Source organism: Delphinapterus leucas, unplaced genomic scaffold (assembly GCF_059928025.1).
Source record: "Delphinapterus leucas isolate spDelLeu-1000000601 "Yukka" unplaced genomic scaffold, BTC_Dleu_Yukka2 spDelLeu_asBTCV2_sq25, whole genome shotgun sequence".
Classification (NCBI taxonomy): Eukaryota; Metazoa; Chordata; class Mammalia; order Artiodactyla; family Monodontidae; genus Delphinapterus; species Delphinapterus leucas.
Genome location: NW_028322234.1, coordinates 4670692 through 4693758, shown reverse-complemented (window position 1 = coordinate 4693758; position 23067 = coordinate 4670692). Strand labels below are relative to the sequence as shown.

The 23067-nt window shown below is 38.9% G+C and overlaps 1 pseudogene; it reads right to left on the bottom strand.

Annotated features, from left to right (window-relative positions):
• Positions 1-2334: 2334 nt before the first annotated feature.
• LOC149744054 (olfactory receptor 2T27-like) lies at positions 2335-21977 on the bottom strand (annotated as a pseudogene).
• Positions 21978-23067: the final 1090 nt, after the last annotated feature.

The following is a 23067-nucleotide window of genomic DNA, read 5'->3' as shown; positions in this document are numbered from 1 at the left end:
TCACTGCTCCTTCCCCTTGGGTCCCGATGTGCACACTACTTTGTGTGTGCCATCCAAGAGTGGAGTCTCTGTTTCCCCTAGTCCTGTCAAAGTCCTGCAATCAAATCCCACTAGCCTTCAAAATCTGATTCTCTGGGAATTCCTCCTCCTATTGCTGGACCCACAGGTTGGTAAGCCTGATGTGGGGCTCACAACCTTCACTCCAGTGGGTGGACTTCTGTGGTATAATTTTTCTCCAGTTTGTGAGTCACCCATTCAGCAGTTATGAGATTTGATTTTAATGTTATTCTGTCCCTCCTACCAACTCACTGTAGCTTCTCCTTTTATAATAACCTATAATGGAAAATAACCTGAAAAAATATGTATAAAACCAAATCACTTTGCTATACACCTGAAACTAACACAATGTTGAAAATCAACTATACTTTAATTGAAAAAAAGTTAAAAAAACACACAAAATATAAATCTTTAATGTTCTCACCATAACAACAACAAAATTGTAAATATGTGAGGTGCGTGATTTGTTGACTTACCTTATTGAGGTAAACATTTTGCAATATATATGTGTATCAAATTATCATATTGTACACATTAATACACACAATGTTATATGTCAATTATACCTCAATAATGCTTGAGGACTTCCCTGGTGGCACAGTGTCTGGGAGCCCACCTGCCGATGCAGGGGACGCGGGTTCGTGCCCCGGTCTGGGAGGATCCCACATGCCGTGGAGCGGCTGGGCCCGTGAGCCATGGCCGCTGAGCCTGTGTGTCCGGAGCCTGTGCTCCGCAACGGGAGAGGCCACAACAGTGAGAGGCCCGCGTACCACAAAAAAAAAAAAAAATAATAATGCTTGAAAAAATATTATTGAATACACTTAAAACACTGATGTACACATATATAGCAACGTTGGGGACACTTCATTTTTCCATAATACAGATTCTTATTATAACATTCCCCCCAAACGTTGTGTTCTTCCCCCCAAATTTCTTCTGGGGATCCTTCTAATTATCTAGAATATTTTTTACTCATTCTTTATAATAGCTGTGCAGTTTCCCATGATATGGATATACTACAATTTATTCAGTCATTATCACATTTGTTGTTGCTTATCTTTGAGAAAATAATTCCACAAAAAACATGAAAGCACATATTTTAAGTTTTGATACTTTTATTTTATTTATTTTCAAAAGTTCCTAAAAGGAGAATTCCTGAAAAGGAACACAATTTAATTTTAATAAATTGTATTCCAAAAAAGCCATAAGAGTGCACATTTATACCAGCGAAGCACATAAATGCCGTTTTCTGCACATCATATCCACCAATAGATTTTAGAGTGCTTTTTGGCTTCTGATGAGCTGAAGGTTGTTAAATAATATATATCACAATTTAATTCTTTTCTTTGTGGGTCATAACTGGTTATTGTTGACACTGGATTTTGCAATTTTATTTCAATCACCAAGTTTCATTATGATTCATATGGCCTGCTATCAAGGACAATTTCCTTAGTCACAGAATACTAAAGAAAATCTTTTCTACATCAAGAGAATCTTGACTTGGACCTTATTACTGAGACTCACAATTGCAACAAAACTTTATCCTCTTTTGTCATGTGAAATGTGGGATTGCCCCAGATGGCACCTTCACAATGTCAGAGAAGAGCCTTACCTGGATGCCTTTCACAGCCCTTGTTCTCAGTAGCAGCTGGTCAGCCTTTTGGCTTGTATTCTGTATTCTAAGCAATAGAGGCATCATCCACTCTGGCCTTAGGTAGCAATCTGGGTTTGCATGTGTTTCCACATGCAGTCATGGATCTCCTCTTGGGAGTCCAATACAACACCTCTCTAATATTCATATAACCAACTGTGAAATGTTGTCTATCTCTATTGGTTACTTCAGCCTTATTCATAGTTCAATCTGTTTCATTGTTTGGTGAACCTTATAATTATTTTACATAGACTACCAAACTCAAAAACACTCCAATTATTTTTATCTCTGTGCATCAAATTTCACCTATTTATGCACTCATTATAGATAAATGACAGTGACTCCTAAGAGCTTAAAAGTATCCCATAAGGAAAAAGACAGCTATGAATATGCACTGATTCCAGAGAATCTGGGGAATATTTGGCATGGGCAGAGGGTACTTCTCTAAATAGGTGACAGGTAGGTGTAGCTTTTTGAGACCCTTATTTCCACTTTCTATCTTGAGTTACCAGTGCACTTATTGGATGAAGGATCTGAAGCTAGACCAAAAAAAGCTTCTATCCAAGACAGGCAGGGAGAATAGAGCCAAAATATTGAGTTTTCTAGGGCATTTAAGAGAAAAAAATGTTGTTTTTATTGTCCATGATAAAACCAATTCTTTTTTTACATTGTCAGTCACATATGTCTTTCACAGGAACTTGGTACTTCTAACAATGGAAGTTAACAAGACCTGAAGCACCAATAATACCAAATAAAGCTGAGCCTCAAGGACACTAAAAAATGTCTAAATATTTCAGATATAAAAAGAGAAGATTGGAACTTTGTGTTTATGAACTGGTTTGATGAATAGCAATTGAATTGATCCATTTTGAAAACACATTATTAGAAACTGATTGAGAAAAAGCCCCTTACAAACTATTTATGATTGAATTAATATTGTCAATCGAATGCAACCATATGGTTTGCCTATAGGGCTACAGCAAAGTACCTCATGCTGGAAAATGCGAATGTGATGCTCCTGGAGTCTTTGTTCTTGACCCTCTAGATAACTGTTTTCCACCTTGATATGTATGTGTTCCACTTAGAGACTGGATGTTTCCTCAGGACCTTCTGGAAAGCTCCTATCACATCTTTGTTTCTCAAGCTGTAGATGAGTGGATTGAGCATGGGTGTGAGGACAGTGCAAAATACAGACACAGCCTGCTCCTGATCAGGGGTATGGGAGGAACCAGGTGTCATGTACATATAAACATATGGTCCTAGATAAAAGCTTACCACTGTTAAGATGGGAGAAGCAGGGGGCCAAGGCTTTGTTCCTGCCTTGAGGGGGATTTCATATGCAGGACAGTGAGGAAGATGAAGGTGTATGAAGCCATAATAAATCCAAAAGGGATGATGATAAATGTGATGCCCATCACAAAAACCACCACTTCATAGGTGGAAGTGTGTTTGCATGAGATCTTCATGATTGCTGGTGTCTTACAGAAGAAATGGTGGATTTCTCTGGAGCCGCAGATAGGCAGATTCATAGTATAGAATGTGTGGGCTGTAGAAGCTAAAATGCCCCCAGTCCAAGACACTATGACCATTTGCACAGACCCCTTGGTTTATAATGACTGCATATCTCAAGGGGTTACAAATAGCTATATATCAATCATAGGCCATGAGGGTCAAGAGGATATGTTCAGCACCCCAAGAGTAAAAAATTAAAATAGCTGGGTTCCACAGCCAACACGAGTGATGTCCTTCCTTCCAGAGAAAAATTTGCCATCATCTTTGCAACAGTACCACTGATGAGGGCCAGGTCTATGAGAGAATGGTGGCTGAGCAGAAAGTACATTGGAGTGTGGAGCCTCAAGTCCATCCATATCAGGAGGAGCAGGATGAAGTTCCCAATTACTGCAGCAAGGTAGATCAGGATGATAAGGTAGATAAGAATACTGACATACTTCATATTGGGGAAGAGTCCTGAGAGAATAAAACCTGTTGTTAATGTCTCATTTTCTTCCTCAATGGCTGTGACTGATCTGGTTGAACCAAAAGAAGAAGGAAAGGGGAACAGAAGTCAAATTAAATGCTTTAAAGCCTTTTACAATACTTTTATTGGTCAAGTATTGCTGTAATAATGTGAGATAAAAATGACTCCACAAATTTCAATGGCTTATGACAATAAACATGTATTTTCTTGCTGCCATGTCTGTAAGTCAGGTGGAGCATTTTGCTTTAGGCTGCCAATCAAGTACAGATATACTCCACCAATAATCCTCTTTCTGGGGCTTGCTCTTCTTAAGGAAGATGGCAGAAACCAAAAATGGGCAAGAAAAACGACATGATTCCCCCTAATGCTTGAACTTAGAACTGACTCTATTACTTTCTACCACATTCCCCTGAATAAAGCAAGTCGCACGTAGAAGCCCAACATCATTGTGGTGGGGGTATGGTGGGGAAATAAACTCAACCCACAGTGAACCACAAAAGGATGAGGCGTATGGGCTTCCCTGGTGGCGCAGTGGTTGAGAGTCCGCCTGCCGATGCAGGGGACACAGGTTCGTGCCCCAGTCCGGGAAGATCCCACATGCCGCGGAGCGGCTGGGCCCGTGAGCCATGGCCGCTGAGCCCGCGCGTCCGGAGCCTGTGCTCCGCAACGGGAGAGGCCACAACAGTGAGAGGCCCGCGTACCGCAAAAAAAAAAAAAAAAGAACAAAGATGAGGCATGAAGAGAGAAACGGAAACAATTAACATGATCTATTATATTTCTCAGAGTTCCTACCTCCACCATCCTCAATTTCGTGATTTTGATGCTGGGTTTTCAGATGTTTCATAATTTAATTTTTAGTCTTCTGTTTAATGTGTTCTGTTAAGCCTCAGTAATAAAGATCTATGGGTTTCCTATGATCACAAACTATTTTCACTATGGAGAATGCCTTGAGGTCATAGGCAGCCATTTCTTGTAGCCATGGCTAGATATGCAACAGGTAAACACACAAACTTTTCTTCTTAGCAGTCCTCTACCTATGGATCTGGTTACATAAATCCATGGAAGAAACCATAGATAAATGTGAAATAGAGCGCAGCAAAATGAATCTGTTGTCCTTGTACTTGAATCTAGGAGGTCATTTTCTAAAACAACGCACATCAGCCAAGGAATGAACCGATATAGTCAGTGGTGTGTTTTCCTTTAGATTTATTCATAGAAACTTATATAAACCACATCAGGATAAATTCAGATATAATAACTAAATCAGATTTCATAAGCTCTAAATGAGAAATAAGATTGTGCCTGCATTCAAGAGGAAACATACTTCTCCCTAAAAGTTTGTGGAAGTAGAAACGCAGAATTTTCTACTCTAAGCAGCTTGAAACAGCCTAGAAGCAACTAAGCATGACATGTAATTTTTATGACCATGTCACTAGTTACGCAGACTGTATTTAGGCATTAAGAAAACGTCAATCTACAACAAATCTGTAGGGTAGGAAAATGCAGTTAAGGGGTGGGGTAAGCGACATATTTCAAAAGGAAAACTCCGATTGGTACATGAAAAGTTCATTAAGATTCCCCACTTTCCCAACCAACACTGCCAAGTGGTACCACCTGGTGGCAACAATGGTGATGTGTAAATTCCCACTGAAAAATGAAGATGACACTGAGGATTTACTCTTAATAGTGCTTCATTGATGTTTACTAGGTTTACTTACTTCTGGGACCCAATAATTATGTTTTCCCATGAGCTGACTACTAAATTTCCAGATAGAGGTTATGGAAAGCTCTTAAGAACAGTGGGACAAGGAGGTGAAAGTTGAAGAAAGAACGAGATCCAAAAGGTGATTTAATTTAGTAAAAATGTTCTTAACATTCGTCCTATATCCTTAAAGTTGCACCAGGTTAATTGAACTAAATATTCCCCCTTGGCTCTTCAAGTTGCTACAAAGGACTCTATTAAGGGGAAATATTACCCCGAACCAAAAATATAATTATTGGAAGCCAAGCCAGTCTCTTCATCATTTTACCTACACTTGTTTACCTATACATACTGGATTTTCCTCAAAAAAACATGCTTCCCCAAAGTAGTGATGTTCCTGGTTGCTTCCTGAAGAAGGCTTGGTGTTAGGAGACTGGAGCATTTTGTTTTCCACCTGCAAGTGGTATTTCTGAGATCATATAGACAATTACATATACACATGACAACAGCAAGTGCCCCAGAGGATCCTTGAGGCAAATAGGAAACCACAGAGGAAGTGAGTTCCTAGATACCCATTAAGTGATATGTTTTTCTCTATTGCATTGGGTTTTCCTTAAAACAAGACTCTGGGGTGGGGAGGATTACCCTGTTTATCTGGGATTTTATTCTCCTGTGTTGCTTAAATATGTCCCACATTTTGACTTCTCATGAAGCCTCATTTATTTGGGATGGATTTTCTGACTCATCAACAAGAAATTATGTTCTGGTAAGCCATTATTGAATTTACCTGAAGATGGTAAATTTTACTTTCTCCAGCAGCAGTCACATACAGGAGGGATTTTTCTCTCTCACAGATTCAAAACACGTTGTTGCTGAAGACAAACATAGCTCTTCATCATCATGAAAACTGGCCATCTTGGCTTTCAAATAATTTCTTTCCTAATGGTTTTCCACAAGTAATATATAAATATATTATCAGTGATAAAGCTTTTTAAAAATACACAGTTACAAGAAGTAACTAGTGAAATCTACTTATTCTCCTATCTCTTCCCATACCCTCCCTGGAGGTAGTTATTGATAACAAATTGTTGTGCTTCTTTCCAACCATATATGAGGTTTCTCTCTGTTTCATTTCTAGCTTTTTAAAATAAATTTTTATTTTGAAATGATTTTAGATTTACAGAAAAGATGCAAGAATAATACAGAGAATTCCCATATACCAGCTTCAGTTAATGTTAATGTGTTTGTTAAAACTAAGAAATTAACATTGGTATATTACTATTAATTAAATTCCAGACCTCATTTGGATTTCACCAATTTTTCCACTAATGTTATCTTTTTCCCTTCCGGGATTCAATCCACGATACCATGTTTCATTTAGTCATCATGCTTCCTCATCACCTCCTATGTGTGTTATTTTCTGTCTTTCCATTTTTAAAGACTTTGAAAATTTAAAGAGTATTGGTCAGATATTATGTACAATATCCCTCAATTTGAGTTTCTCAGATGTTTTGCTATGACTACATTAGAGTTAGGTATTTAGGGAAGATTATCACATAGATAATATTATGTCTTATCAGGGGATACATGACGTCAACATGAGTTATCGGTGGCTTGTTAACATTCATCACTTAGTTAAGGTAGTGTTAGCCAACACGTTTCCATTTTAAAGCTACTATTTTCCCCCTTCTGTACTCTATTTTTGGAAGTGAACCTTTTAAATCCAGTTCACACTTCAGGGGATAAGGGCTTAAGCTCCACTTTCAGGGAGTGAGTATCCACATATTTATTATTTGGAATCCTGTAAGGAAGTTTTATCCCTTCTTCCCCATTTGTTTGTTAAACCATTTATTTTTATCAGTATGCTCTCACGTATACGTATATTCAACTTTGTATTATAATCCAACACCATGTTATTTATTATTCACTGTGTAAATACCTAGAAGGAGAATTGTTGGTTTTTAGCAAGTCTGTATTTAACTTGATAAACATTTGTGAAAATGCCTTTGAAAGTGCTGTGCCATTTTGTATTCCCGCTCTGGCCAGCAGTTGGTATTGTCAGTTATTTGAATTTTATCTATTCTAACAGATATGTAGGGCTGTGCTATGTGATTTAAATGTCATTTGTATTACTCACATTATTAACAGGTTTGATCATCTTTTAATTGATTTTGGGTAAAGTGTCAGGTCAAATCTCATATATATATTCTAATTATTGATAATTCAGAGTTTAATATTTTGTTTAATTTTTAAATTTTGATTTATTTATTTATTTGGCTGTGCTGCAGAGCTTGCAAGATCTTTTTTCTTTTTTCCTTAACTTTTATTTTGTTTTTTAACATCTATATTGGAGTATAATTTCTTCACAATGGTGTGTTAGTTTCTGCTTTATAACAAAGTGAATCAGTTATACATATACATATATCCCCATCTCTTCCCTCTTGCGTCTCCCTTCCTCCCACCCTCCCTATCCCACACTGCTAGGTGGTCACAAAGCACCGAGCTGATCTCCCTGTGCTATGCGGCTGCTTCCCACTAGCTATCTGTTTTACGTTTGGTAGTGTATACATGTCCATGCCACTCTCTCACTTTGTCCCAGCTTACCCTTCCCCCTCCCCGTATCCTCAAGTCCATTCTCTAGTAGGTCTGTGTCTTTATTCCCGTCTTGCCCCTAGGTTCTTCATGACCATTATTATTATTATCGTTTAGATTCCATATATATATGTTAGCATACAGTATTTGTTTTTCTCTTTCTGACTAACTTCACTCTGTATGACAGACTCTAGGTCCATCCACCTCACTACAAATAACTCAATTTTGTTTATTTTTATGGCTGAGTAATATTCCGTTGTATATATGTGCCAAATCTTCTTTATCCATTCATCTGCTGATGGACACTTAGGTTGCTTCCATGTCCTGGCTATTGTAAATAGAGATGCAATGAACATTGTGGTACATGACTCTTTCTGAATTATGGTTTTCTCAGGGTATATGCCCAGTAGTGGGATTGCTGGGTCGTATGGTAGTTCTAGTTTTAGTTTTTGAAGGAACCTCCATAGTGTTCCCCATAGTGGCTGTATCAATTTACATTCCCACCAACAGTGCAAGAGAGTTCCCTTTTCTCCACACCCTCTCCAGCATTTATTGTTTGTAGATCTTTTGATGATGGACCATTCTGAATGGTGTGAGATGATATCTTATTGCAGTTTTGATTTGCATTTCTCTAATGATTAATGATGTTGAGCATTGTTCTATGTGCTTATTGGCAACCTGTATATCTTCTTTGGAGAAATGTCTATTTGGGTCTTCTGCCCATTTTTGGATTGTGGTGTTTGTTTTTTTGATATTGAGCTGCATGAGCTGCTTATAAATTTTGGAGATTAATCCTTTGTCAGTTGCTTCATTTGCAAATATTTTCTCCCATTCTGAGGGTTGTCTTTTCATCTTGTTTATGGTTTCCTTTGCTGTGCAAAAGCTATTAAGTTTCATTAGCTCCCATTGTTTATTTATTTTTTTATTTCCATTTCTCTAGGAGGTGGGTCAAAAAGGATCTTGCTGTGATTTATGTCATAGAGTGTCCTGCCTATGTTTTCCTCTAAGAGTTTGATAGTTTCTGGCCTTACATTTAGTTTTTTATTCCATTTTGAGTTTATTTTTGTGTATGGTGTGAGGGAGTGTTCTAATTTCATTCTTTTACATGTAGCTGTGCAGTTGTCCCAGCACCATTTATTGAAGAGGCTGTCTTTTCTCCATTGTATATTCTTGCCTCCTTTATCAAAGATAAGGTGACCATATGTGCATGGGTTTATCTCTGGGCTTTCTATCCTGTTCCATTGATCTATATTTCTGGTTTTTGTTGTTGCTGTTGTTATTGTTTTCTGTTTTGTTTTTTTTTTTTTGCGGTATGCGGGCCTCTCACTGCTGTGGCCTCTTCTGTTGCAGAGCACACAGGCTCCGGACGCGCAGGCTCAGCAGCCATGGCTCACGGGCCCAGCTGCTCCACGGCATGTGGGATCTTCCCAGACCAGGGCACGAACCCGTGTCCCCTGCATCGGCAGGCGGACTCCCAACCACTGTGCCACCAGGGAAGCCCTATATTTCTGTTTTTTGCCAGTACCATGCTGTCTTGATTACTGAAGCTTTGTAGTATAGTCTGAAGCCAGGGAGCCTGATTGCTCCAGCTTCATTTTTCTTTCTCAAGATTGCTTTTGCTATTTGGGGTCTTTTGTGTTTCCATGCAAATTGTGAAATTTTTTGTTCTAGTTCTGTGAAAAATGCTAGTGGTAATTTGATAGGGATTGCATTGAATCTGTAGATTGCTTTGGGTAGTATAGTCATTTTCACAATGTTGATTCTTCCAATCCAAGAACATGGTGTATCTCTCCATCTATTTGTATCATCTTTAAGTTCTTTCATCAGTGTCTTATAATTGTCTGCATAGAGGTCGTTGTCTCCTTAGGTAGGTTTATTCCTAGATATTTTATTCTCTTCGTTGCAACGGTAAATGGGAGTGTTTTCTTAATTTCTCTTTCAGATTTTTTATCATTAGTGTATAGGAATGCAAGAGATTTCTGTACATTAATTTTGTATCCTGCAACTTTACCAAATTCATTTTTTAGCTCTAGTAGTTTTCTGGTAGCATCTTTAGGATTCTCTATGTATAGTATCATGTCATCTGCAAACAGTGACAGCTTTATTTCTTCTTTTCTGATTTGGATTCTTTTTATTTCTTTTTCTTCTCTGATTGTTGTGGCTAAAACTTCCAAAACGATGTTGAATAATAGTGTGAGAGTGGGCAACCTTGTCTTGTTCCTGATCTTAGTGGAAATGGTTTCAGTTTTTCACCACTGAGGATGATGTTGGCTGTGGGTTTGTCATATATGGTCTTTGTTATGTTGAGGTAAGTTCCCTCTTTGCTTACTTTCTGGAGGGTTTTTATCATAAATGGGTGTTGAATTTTGTCAAAAGCTTTCTCTGCATCTATTGAGGTGATCATATGGTTTTTCTCCTTCAATTTGTTAATATGGTCTATCACATTGATTGATTTGTGTATATTGAAGAATCCTTGCATTCCTGGGGTAAATCCCACTTGATCATGGTATATGATCCTTTTAATGTCTTGTTGGATTCTGTTTGCTAGTATTTTGTTGAGGATTTTTGCATCTATGTTCATCAGTGATATTGGCCTGTAGTTTTCTTTCTTTGTGACATCTTTGTCTGGTTTTGGTATCAGGGTGATGGTGGCCTCATAGAATAAGTTTGGGAGTGTTCCTCCCTCTGCTATATTTTGGAAGAGTTTGAGAAGGATAGGTGTTAGCTCTTTTCTAAATGTTTGATACAGTTCGCCTGTGAAGCCATCTGGTCCTGGGATTTTGTTTGTTGGATGGTTTTTTAACACAGTTTCAACTTCAGTGCTTGTGATTGGTCTGTTCATATTTTCTATTTCTTCCTGGTTCATTCTCGGAATGTTGTGCATTTCTAAGAATTTGTCCATTCCTCCAGGTTGTCCATTTTATTGGCATAGAGTTGCCTGTAGTAATCTCTCATGAGCCTTTGTATTTTTGCAGTGTCAATTGTTACTTCTCCTTTTTCATTTCTAATTCTATTGATTTGCGTCTTCTCCTTTTTTTTCTTGATGAATCTGGCTAATGGTTTATCAATTTTGTCTACCTTCTCAAAGAACCAGCTTTTAGTTTTATTGATCTTTACTATCGTTTCCTTCATTTCTTTTTCATTTATTTCTGATCTGATCTTTATGATTTCTTTCCTTCTGCTAACTTTGGGGATATTTTGTTCTTCTTTCTCTAATTGCTTTAGGTGTAAGATTAGGTTGTTTATTTGAGATGTTTCTTGTTTCTTAAGGTAGGATTTTCCTGTTATAAGCTTCCCTCTTAGAACTGCTTCTGCTGCATCCCATAGGTTTTGGGTCACCGTGTTTTCATTGTCATTTGTTTCAAGGTATTTTTTGATTTTCTCTTTGATTTCTTCAGTGATCTCTTGGTTATTTAGTAGTGTATTGTTTAGCCTCCATGATTTTGTGGGGCTTTTTTTTACAGATTTTTTCCTGTAATTGATATCTAGTCTCATAGCACTGTGGTCAGAAAAGATACTTGAGGGCTTCCCTGCTGGTGCAGTGGTTGAGAATCCGCCTGCCGATGCAGGGGACACGGGTTCGTGCCCCAGTCCGGGAAGATCCAACATACCATGGAGCGGCTGGGCCCGTGAGCTGTGGCTGCTGAGCCTGTGCATCTGGAGCCTGTGCTCTGCAAGGGGAGAGGCCACAACAGTGAGAGGCCCGTGTACCGCAAAAGAAAAAAAAAAAAAGAAAAGATACTTGATACGATTTCAATTTTCTTAAATTTGCCAAGGCTTGATTTGTGACCCAAGATATGATCTATCCTTGAGCACTTGAGAAGAAAGTGTATTCTGTTGCTTTTGGATGGAATGTCCTATAAATATCAATTACGTCCCTCTTGTTTAATGTATCATTTAGAGCTTTTGTTTCCTTATTTATTTTCATTTTAGTTGATCTGTCCATTGGTGAAAGTGGGGTGTTAAAGTCCCCTACTATGATTGTGTTATTGTCGATTTCCTCTTTTATGCCTGTTAGCATTTGCCTTATGTATTGAGGTGCTCCTATGTTGGGTGCATAAATATTTTCAATTGTTACAGCTTCTTCTTGGATTGATCCCTTGATCATTATGTAGTGTCCTTCTTTGTCTCTTATAATAGTCTTTTTTTTTTTTTTAGGTAACTCACAGATCTAAATTTCTTTGGGGTTGTTTACTGAAAAATTATTCTGTTCCTTTGGTGATGTCATGTTTCCTTGGTTTTTCATGTTTCTAATGCCTTTGCATTGACATCTGTGCATTTGAGTGAGCAGTCACCTCTTCCACTCTTTATGAACTGACTTCAGTTTGGAAAGACCTTCAGTTGAAGGTGGCTGTGAGGGTACCTGTGAGGTGGGGTGTAACATCTCTGGTTCCAGGGAGGGTGCAGTGTTATGGTCTCCTTGAATCTCCATCAGCTGAGGTCAACTTTGGGAAAGACTCTAGGGTTCCATGGTGACCAAGACTAAGGGAATACTGCAGGTGTGTGTGGTGACAGTGGAGGCTAAATCTATTGAGGTTGTCAGTGCAAAAATCTGCTGGAGTCCTCTTGTTCTCCTTTTTGCCCATTGGGAAAGTTCTAGCTGAGTAAATTCCTCTTAGTGCCAGGTCTGGGACACAGGTACTCAGAGCATCAGCAGATTCATGTCGTGGACTCAAGGTTTTGCAGAACTATAGTGACACCTGGGGCGTGCGGCACAGGAGCACTTGCTGTGGCAGTGGTGGTGGTGTGTGAAATGTAGACATGTGAAAGTCACTATGGAATGAGAGTCTGAGTTACTGGAGCTCGTAGTAGTGACTCGGTCCTTGGGGGGAAGCAGGATGAAGCAGCATGGGACCAGGGATTAAAAGGCATAGCAAAGGCCTGGACCCAGCTGTGGGGTGCGATGGAAGCATGCCCTGGGGATGGCAGGTCAGAGTCCTGAATCAGGCCCCAGGGTGTAAGACACAGAGCAACAACATCATAGCTCAGTGATGGTGGACTAAAGACCCAACTCAGGACCCTGGGGGCAGGGCATAGAGAAGCAATAGCGTGGCTTCTGTGATAGTGGGTCGAAGTTGTAACTTAGAACACTGGGGGCAGTGTGCAGCACAGTGGCAAGGCATTTTGGCATCCAAGTCACTAAGAGAGAGGTGCATCAGGAACTTGGATCCCTGGAGCCATATCCAGCCCCAGAGAAGAGACAGGGCAGAGGCAGTGTCATGATAAACAGGGTTTCCACACAAGAAGGACATTCTCAGGAGGTACATGCAGTACCCCTGGAAACAAAGAGTTAACAATGTTAGGGCACCTCAAAAAGGCATGTATTAGTCAATCAGGTTAACAAGGCTCCCAGTGTGGTCTCCTATCCTAGGGAGTTCTACCCTGGGGTGGCCAGTGCAGCCTGAATAAATTAGTTTAGTCCTTAGTTTCTCAGGGCCTGATCAAGGCAGTTAGATTCAAATGATATTGTTTGTCTATGACATCAGTGTATCCTTCTCATGAGTGTGGGTGATATCCAGAGATGTTTTGGGTAGAAAGTGCAGGAGCTCAAGCCTTCCTGTGCTGTCTCATAGTCAATGATGTCTGGTATGTCTTAGTAATTAAAACTTTACATTTTCTAAGGCATTGTTTATTTTTATTCAGATCTTTTATCCAAAAAGGTTGTATGCAAGGAAAAAAGATTTTATTTAACCTAACCAGAAACACACATTGTGTTTAAGAATTGGTTAGAATAAAATCTTGAATTTTTAAAAGATTTTTAAATGAATTTACATAATCTCCCACCCATTGATGATTAATAGCCATCTTAACTTTTCATCTTTTCAAGCCTTTGGAAGAGAGGTTGATGGTGATGCGAGGCCTTTTCAGGGTACCCCATGGAGACAGAAGTATCAATGAATATAAGAGAAGAATTGTACAGTTAAAGGAAATGAAGATAAACTTGCTTACCTTACAATGCCCTGTTCAGCAAAATTATTTTTATAAAGAGGATACTGGTACATGACACGTTTGGACAATGGTAACCAATATTATCAGGGAATATCACACACTGTAGGAAAACTGAATTTCTAAAATGTTCGCCTATCTAACAAAGTTGCTTCTTAGTTCTGTTAAAATGAGCACTCTTCTTATAGGCAACACATTTCTCTGTTGCCCAAACAGAAGAAGGTAAAGAAGTATGTGACTTGTTTTGACCAATCAACGACCTCATTGTTTTCTCAACAGTGACCAGATCAATAGTGTGCTCCTGACGAGAATAGAGCAGACCTTGATGACCACATGAGTCTTTTTGCTAAAATTATTAGGATGGATTCTTTGCTGGTGACATTCCCTGACTACCTGTAGGGTGAGTGTCTTAGGTGTGTGACACATAACGTTCCCTTAAAAAGTCAGTTCAGCTAAGCTGGTTTCTATTATAACTGTAAAAAAAAACATTTCAAAGCACAAGCTTGGCTGATACAGTTCTTTAGAAGATAAGTTCTTTGAAAACATTACATCTGTGACTTTAGTGTTACTGGTTAGAAGAGTGGCAAGAGACAGACTGTTTCAGGAGGATACTAGACAAGGCAATGCCTGGATTCAATCAGCCTTAGAGTTGGGGCCCTGGACTAATATCCAGAACTATCTAAAAAGCACAAGTCAACAGTTCCACTCAGAAACAGCCTTAGTGTAGAAGTGATGTCACCAAGATGACAAAGTAGGAAACCCCAACCTCTATCTCTCCACAAAGGTCAGCAATTAGACAGCTATCCATAAACAAAACAGCTCTGGGAGAGCTCAGGACTCCACTTAAGAAAGTTCAGCAACACAGTGAAACAAAAAAACCCCTGGGAATAACTGTATAAAAATAGAAAGAAGAACAGTTTTATTTTGCCTGCATCATCCCAACCCCAGACTGGCACTGCTCATTGCCAAGAGAAAACTCCCCATCTGGAAAGAGTTTCTTTCACTGACAAGGGAAGAGTGGAGGAAGCAACCAGCTTCCCAAGCTGGCACCACATTAGGTGCCACTTAGGTTACCTCCCACCCACACAGTGACAAAGTTGAGATGTATAAGCATGGCTAGAAACAAGAATGAATATCAGGGGATACCAATAACAGCCATGCAACAAGAGTAACCACAATTCCTAGGGACCTGCTCTGCAGAGAAACCCATCAACTTTTGCCACTGAAGAAACCAATGGCCAGCAGAGCTGCTGTGGCCTACCTTCAGATTTAACTGGCTTTCACCCCACAAATACCAGTCACTGAGTCTCTTCCCACTCCCTCTCCCACACCACACCCAACAGCTGCTGGTAGGCCTAGATCTGGCTCTGTCTCCTGTCACTGGCCTGCACCACTGGGCTCACCTGCATCTAGCATCTTCAGCTGTATATCTGCATGATCAGGTTCAACTTCAGTCACTGACACCCACTGCCATGCACACATGGCAAGAACTTGCAGTCACAGGAATGCACGCTGATAGCTAGGGCCCCCACAGCTGCCAGTGTGCCCACAGTTGGACCAGGCCCTTGTTGTTGGCCACTGCCCACAACTATGTGTACATTAGAAGTCGGCCACTGCTACTCACAGGCACTTAGAGCTGGCATCCACAAATGAGTATGTGCACACCACTATTCTGACAACCACTGCCTACCCTGGTCCTAGCCACTAGACTGGGAGCAAAGCTGAGGATCACAAACACCCTTGCAGCCACTGCAGACCCCTGGCAGTGCTTGCCAAGGACCACAGAGTTGTTGATGCTGTGGATCACAGCAGCCTGACCCAACAAAATATTACACACATCCCAGACTCAGAGCCACAACACACCAAACTACACTTGGTGATGTGCACCACTAAACCTAGGGTCACCGGATGCTCCAGCATGTTCCAACATGCAGGTAAAAGTTTTTCATCACAGAAATCAGTCCATAAAGTCAGAGGTGACTGCTTTGTCAAATACATAGGTAACTATACAAGGTGACAAGAAGTTTAACAATCAGAGAAAATGACACCATGAAAGGAACACAGTAAACTTACAATAACTGACCCAAAGAAATGGAGATACATAAATAGCCCAACAAAGTAATAAAAATAATTTTTCTAAAGATGTTCAGAAAGCTACAAGAAAACACAGATGCACAAGTTAACAAAGTCAGGAAAACAATACAAAAGCAAAATGAGAAGCTCAATAATGAGATAGAAAACATTAAAAAGCACTAAAAAGAAATTTTGGAGCTGAAGAATACAATGACTGGCTTGAAGAATTTAATAGAGTGATTCAACATCAGACAGGACAAAGCAGAAGGAAGAATAAGTCAGCTGATGCTTTTGAAATTATCCAGTCAGAGAAGCAAAAAGAAAAATGGGGCTTCCCTGGTGGCGCAGTGGTTGAGAGTCCGCCTGCCGATGCAGGGGACACGGGTTCGTGCCCCGGTCCGGGAAGATCCCACGTGCCGCGGAGCGGCTGGGCCCGTGAGCCATGGCTGCTGAGCCTGCGCGTCCGGAGCCTGTGCTCCGCAACGGGAGAGGCCGCAACAGTGAGAGGCCCACGTACCGCAAAAAAAAAAAGAAAAATGAAAACAAATGAAAAAAGTCTACAGGACTTATGGGACACCATTAGTACAACTAATCTAGGTATCCGTGGAATCCCAGAAGGAGCAGAGAGGGAGATTAATAATTAAAAGAAATAATGGTGGAAAACTTCGTAAACCTAGGGAGAGATTTGAACATCAAAGTTTGTAAACTAATAAGTGACCCCAAAAATACAATCCCAAACAATATTCTCAGGTGACTTCAGCATCATGTTGGTGTGTGTCATTCCTCTTTTCTCTCCCCTTTGATTAACAACTAAATGAAGATCCATAACCAGACATAAATGCCTCTACACATTACACCAGGGCACCTGGAAGATTTCTATCCCCCCTGTGCAACCTAAAGTGGGAGGATAGGACCTTGGTGGGAGCTGCAGAGCCAAGGGAGTTGGTGAGCCTGCCCCACTCCCACTTGCTGCAATCAGAATAAAAGGGAAGCTAGAGAGTGCAAAATTGGGTGAATACCTACAGGCAATAGAGAATTTGTGGAGGTCCAGCCTGCCTGAGAGGAGAATCTGGCATGCCATCAGAGCAGAATAGAGATAAGTTTGGAGGCAGAGGAGAGGGTGGACACTTGCCAAGTGTCACCCAGGGTGACACTGCAAGGGGCTGAGCCTTTAGCAGCAGCTTCTCCAGCAGAGGTGGCGGGAAGCAGCAGCCTCTCCTACAGAGCAAGAAAGCAAAATTGGTGAGCTGCAACAGTTGTGTGAGTTGCAGGTAGAAGGACCTATTTTTCTCCAGCAGCTCCCATATTTCTGAGGAAAAAATTCCGTGGCTGAGGGGAGTGAGAGAAAAAGAAGGAAAGCAGATAAAAATAGCAAAGGATATTGAAGGAACACATTTCCTTCAGATGCATTTCCTCCTGTCTGCTTTGGAACTTCAACAGGAGGTCTGCCCATGCACTTCTAGATGTGCCCCACTCAACGATCCCCCCACCAGTCCATGTGCACCCACAAAGCTTCAGGTTCTAAGCCCACACCTCCCCATACTCTGCTGCTGGCTCTGTGTGTGCGCTCAAGGGCATCCACAAGAGCCAGCTCTGGAAAAAGGAACAACAAACTTGTATATATAGCGCCACCACCTGGAATAGAAAAGAAAAGTTTCTAATAGCCAATCTGTTGAATTGTAAGAACTAAAGAAGACATTAAAAAATCTTAAGGAGTTGTCTACTACTTCACTTGTGAAAGCAGAAGGCCATATCTTCAAAAAGAATTTTAAAAATCAAGGAAGCATGGTATCACAAAAGGAAAATGATCATTCTCCAGCAACCAAACTCAAGGCATGAAATATTTTGATCTAACTGGTAAAGAATTCAAAATAGCCATTATGAAGAAATTCAGTGAGCTACAAGAAAACTCAGAAAGACATTTTAGTAAACTCAGGAATAAAATTAATAAACTTAATGAAGGAGAGTTTTACTAAAGGTATTGAAACTATTAAGAAGAAGAAAAAAAGAACCAAACAGAAATTCTGAAGCTGAAGAATTCAATGATGAGATAAAGATTGAAATAGAGAATATTGCTAACAGGGCAGACCAGATAAAACAAAAAATAAGTGAGTTGGAGGATAGGAATATAGAAATAATTCAATTATAAGAGGAGAGAAAACTCAGATTTTTAAAAAGTAAAGAAATTCTGTGACAGCTATTGGATTTAATCAGAAGAGCAAATATAAGAATAATTGGTGTACCAGAAGAGAAGTAGAAAGAGGCAGAAAGCTTATTTAAAGAAATAATAGGGCTTCCCTGGTGGCGCAGTAGTTGAGAGTCCGCCTGCCGATGCAGGGGACACGGGTTTGTGCCCCAGTCTGGGAAGATCCCACATGCCGTGGAGAGGCTGGGCCCATGAACCATGGCTGCTGAACCTGCACGTCCGGAGCCTGTGCTCTGCAACTGGAGAGGCCACAGCAGTGAGAGGCCCACGTACCACAAAAAAAAAAAATAAAAAAGAAATAATAGCTGAGAACTTCCCAAACATGGGGAAGGACTTGGATATCCAAGCCCATGAAGCTAATAGAACACCTTATTATCTCAATGCAAAAAGACCTTCTCCAAGGCATATTATAATAAAACTGTCAAAAATCAATGATTAAGAAAGGATCTTTACCCAGAAATTCTAGTTCTGGGTATTTATCTAAACAAAACAAGAACTCTAGCTCAAAAAGGTATATGCACCCCCATGTTCAATGCAGCATCATTTACAACAGTCAAGCCATGAAAACCTAAATTTCCATTTGACAGATGAATGGTTAAGGAAAATGTGATACACAGACATATAGACATAAATATAGATATTATTCAGCCATTTAAAAAGATGAAATCTTGTCATTTGTGGCAACATGTATAGACCTCAAGGACATTATGCTAAGTGAAATAAGTTAAACAGAGAAAGACAAAACCATATGATTTCTCTTATATGTGGAGTCTTAAAAAATAAAAACTCATAGATACAGAAAACAGATAGGTAACTGCCATAAGCCAGAGTAGGAGAGTAGGATGGGGGAGGGAATTGATGAAAGGGATGAAAAGGTTAAAAAAAAGAAAAAGAATCTTAAAGGCAGTGAAAGAAGAAAAGAAAGTAACTGAAAAAGGAATTTCCATTAGGCTATCAGTGGATTTCTCAGCAGAAATCCTACAAGCCAGGAGAGAGTGAAATGACATATTCAGAGTGTTAAGAGATAAAAATTTCCTGTCAAGAATATTTTATCCAGCAAAGTTATCCTTCACATATGAAAAAGAAATGAAGGCTTCCCATATAAACAAAAGTTGAGGGAGTTCATCACCACTAGATCTGCCTTGAAAGAAATGTTAAAAGGAGTTCTTTAAGCTGAAGTGAAAAGACATCAATCAGCAACATAAAGACATATGAGAGTACACAACACTCTGGTAATGGTGAAAATAGACAGTCATAATCAGAAAACTATAACTCTCTATTAGAATGGCATGTCAACCACCTACTTATAGTATAAATGTTAAAGGATAAGATCATTATAAATAACTATGAATACTATAATTTGTTAATGAATACACAGTATAAAAAGAGGTAAATTTTTACATCAAAAATATATAAGGGGAGGGCTTCCCTGGTGGTGCAGTTGTTGAGAGTCCGCCTGCTGATGCAGGGGACACGGGTTCGTGTCCGGTCCGGGAAGACCCCACATGCCATGGAGCGGCTGGGCCCGTGAGCCATGGCCGCTGAGCCTGCGCGTCCGGATCCTGTGCTCCACAACGGGAGAGACCACACAGTGAGAGGCCCGCATACTGCAAAAACAAACAGACAAACAAAACAAAACAAACAAACAAACAAATATATATAAGGGGAGCAGTAAAAGGGTGGAAACTTTATTAGATAAATATATGTTGCTATCAGCACAAAATGGGCAGTTTTATGTATGAGATATTTTATGTAAGCCTTATGGTAACCACAAAGCAAAATTCTAGAGTAGATCCACTAGACATAAAAAAGAGGAGATAGAATGTACCACCATAGAAAACCACCAATTTACAAAGGTAGGCAGAAACACAGGGGGAAAAAAACCCCACTGGAGATACAAAACAAAGGAGAATACAAACAATAAGATGGCAGTGGTAGGTCCTTACATATCAATGATTACTCTAAATAAAAATGGATTTAATTCAATCCAAAGGCACAGAGTGGCTGGCTGGATAAGAAAAACAAGACCAAAGTATGTATTGCCTACAGGAGACCTATTTCAGTTGGGGAAATGGGTTGATAATATTTCCCAAAAAAGGGATGGAAGATAATATTCCAAAAAAGTGGCAACCAAAAATGGTGACAAGAGACAAAGAAGGTCATTATATAATGATAAATGGGTCAATACATCAAAAAGATACAAGAGTTATGAATATATACACACCCTATCTGAAGGGAGAAATGGACAACAATACAGTAATAGCAGGGGGCTTCAATACCCCACTATCAACAATGGATGGATCATGAGACAGAAAATCAACAAAGAAACATTGGAATTGAACACTCCTTTAGACCAAGTAGGATCAACAGACATATATAGAATATTCCATCTAACATCAACAGAATATACATTCTTATCAAGTCCACATGGAATGTTCTCCAGGATAGATCGTATGATAGGACATAAAATAAGACTCAGAAAATTTAAGAAAATTGAAATTATACCAACAATCTTTTCTGACCACAATAGTATGAAGCTAGACATCAAAAACAAGAGGAAAGATGGAAAAATCTACAAATATATGGAAATTAAACAACACAATATTGACCAACATATGAGTCAAAGAATTAAATGGAAAAAATTTTAAGTATCTTGGAAAAACACAAAGAAGCACAATATACCAAAATATATGGGATGCAGCAAAAGCAATTCTAAGAGGAAAGTTCATAGTGATAAAGATCTTCCTTAAGAAAAAATAAAGATCTCAAATAACCTAACTTTACACTTCAAGGAACTAGAAAAACAAGAAAAAGTAAGACCAAAGTTAGCTGAAGGAAAGAGATAACAAAGATCAAAGCAGAAATAAATGAAAAGAGGGGAGAAAGCAATAGAAAATATCAATCTAATTATGAGTTGGTTTGTTTTGAAAAGAAAGTATCAGAACTTTAGCTAGACTTACCAAGAAGAAAAAAAGAGAGACAGAGAGAGAGAAGACTCAAATGAAATCAGAAATGAGAGAGGAGACATTCCAACTGATACCAAAGAAATACAAAGGATCACAAGAAACTACTATAAAAAAGTATACACCAACAACAGGACAACCTAGAAGAAATGGATAAATTCCTAGAATCATACAACCTACCAAGACGTAAGCATGATTTTTAAAGTTGGGTATTCATAAACAGACACAGCATAGTTAATAGGAACACCAATGTTTAGAGAAAAAATGAATTTAGTCAAAACAGAGGAAAGCAAGCTACCTAAAAAAATATCGTGAGTTTCAGCACAATTTACAAAATCTCTAATGGAAGCCAAGAGAAAAGAAAATATTGTCTTAAAACTGTAAGAAATTTTAAACATAAAACTATATATAGCAAACCTCTTTAACTGTGTATTCATATTTGTAATTTTACTTATTAAAATTTATTTATAACCCCCAAAACAATATTCACAGTATTTCCATAATGATTCAGAAATGTGCATAGAAAAGCAAAAACCTTGAGCCATCTGATATGCACATTCCCCACAAAAGTCAACAAGGCAGTGCTCCGTCTTCTTGTTTCAGCTTTTATACAGTAAACAAGGTCATTTCTATGAAATATTTAGAGCCACAATTTTGCATTTTGGTGATTTTCCTGTTTAAGATCACCCCCAAGTGTAGTGCTGATGTGCTGTCTAGTGTGACTAAGCATGGAAGTCTGTAATGTGCCTTACCAAAAACATTATATGTTACACTCACCTTGAGGCATGAGTTACAGTGCTGTTGGCCATGAGTTCAATGTTAATTAATAATAAATATTAAATAATAAATAAAATAAATACAAAAAATAAACATATTAAAGACAATAAATTGTCTTTAAACAGAAATACACATAAAATAAGGTTATGTATTAATCAATTGATAAAAATGTGACCCCAGGGCCACACTAACCTAACCTTGCATTTCTTCTGGGAACAATGAATCAGTATCTGCTAATTCAGTGTTTTAAGTAACATTGTAGAACATAACTCCCACAAATAATGAGAATCAGCTATACTTTCTGACTTTAAGAAATCAAGAAAAGGGACTTCCCTGGAGGTCCAGTGTTTAAGACTGCATTTGCACTGCAGGGGGCATGGGCTCCACCCCTGTTCAGGGAAATAAGATCCTGCATGCTGCAGTTCCCCATACTACATGACACGGCCAAAAAAACAAAAACAAAAAAAAACAAGAAAAGTTAGACACTTTAGATCAAGAGAGAGCATTTATCTATAATCAATGTTTAATAAAATACTTTCCAATAATTTAATTGAAGAAAAAGACAAAGGTTCCAGAAGTCTAGTCTGAGATGCAAAAATGAATGGAAAGCAAAAAATTAAAAGCCTATAGATATAATTGGTGTGTACAATTGACTCAATTGTATTTGCCAACCACATTACAAAGGTTAATATAACAAATATAACAGAGAATTTGTAATAACTCTCAATTAATTTATTCAGAAAAATAACCTGTAAAATTATTTGGGGATTGTCAAATTATATTAGTTGTAAATTTCCATTAATTTTTTTTAAACTTTATTACTTCTTCCCCCAAAGAGTTTGCACACTTCTTTTTTTAATTTTATTTAAAAAATTTTTTTATACAGCAGGTTCTTACTAGTCATCAATTTTATATACATCAGTGTATACATGTCAATCCCAATTGACCAATTCAACACACCCCCACCACCACCCCCCCGCAGCTTTCCCCTCTTGGTGTGCATACGTATGTTCTCTACATCTGTGTCTCAATTTCTGCCCTGAAAACCGGTTCATCTGTACCATTTTTCTAGGTTCCAAATACATGCGTTAATGTACAATATTTGTTTTTCTCTTTCTGACT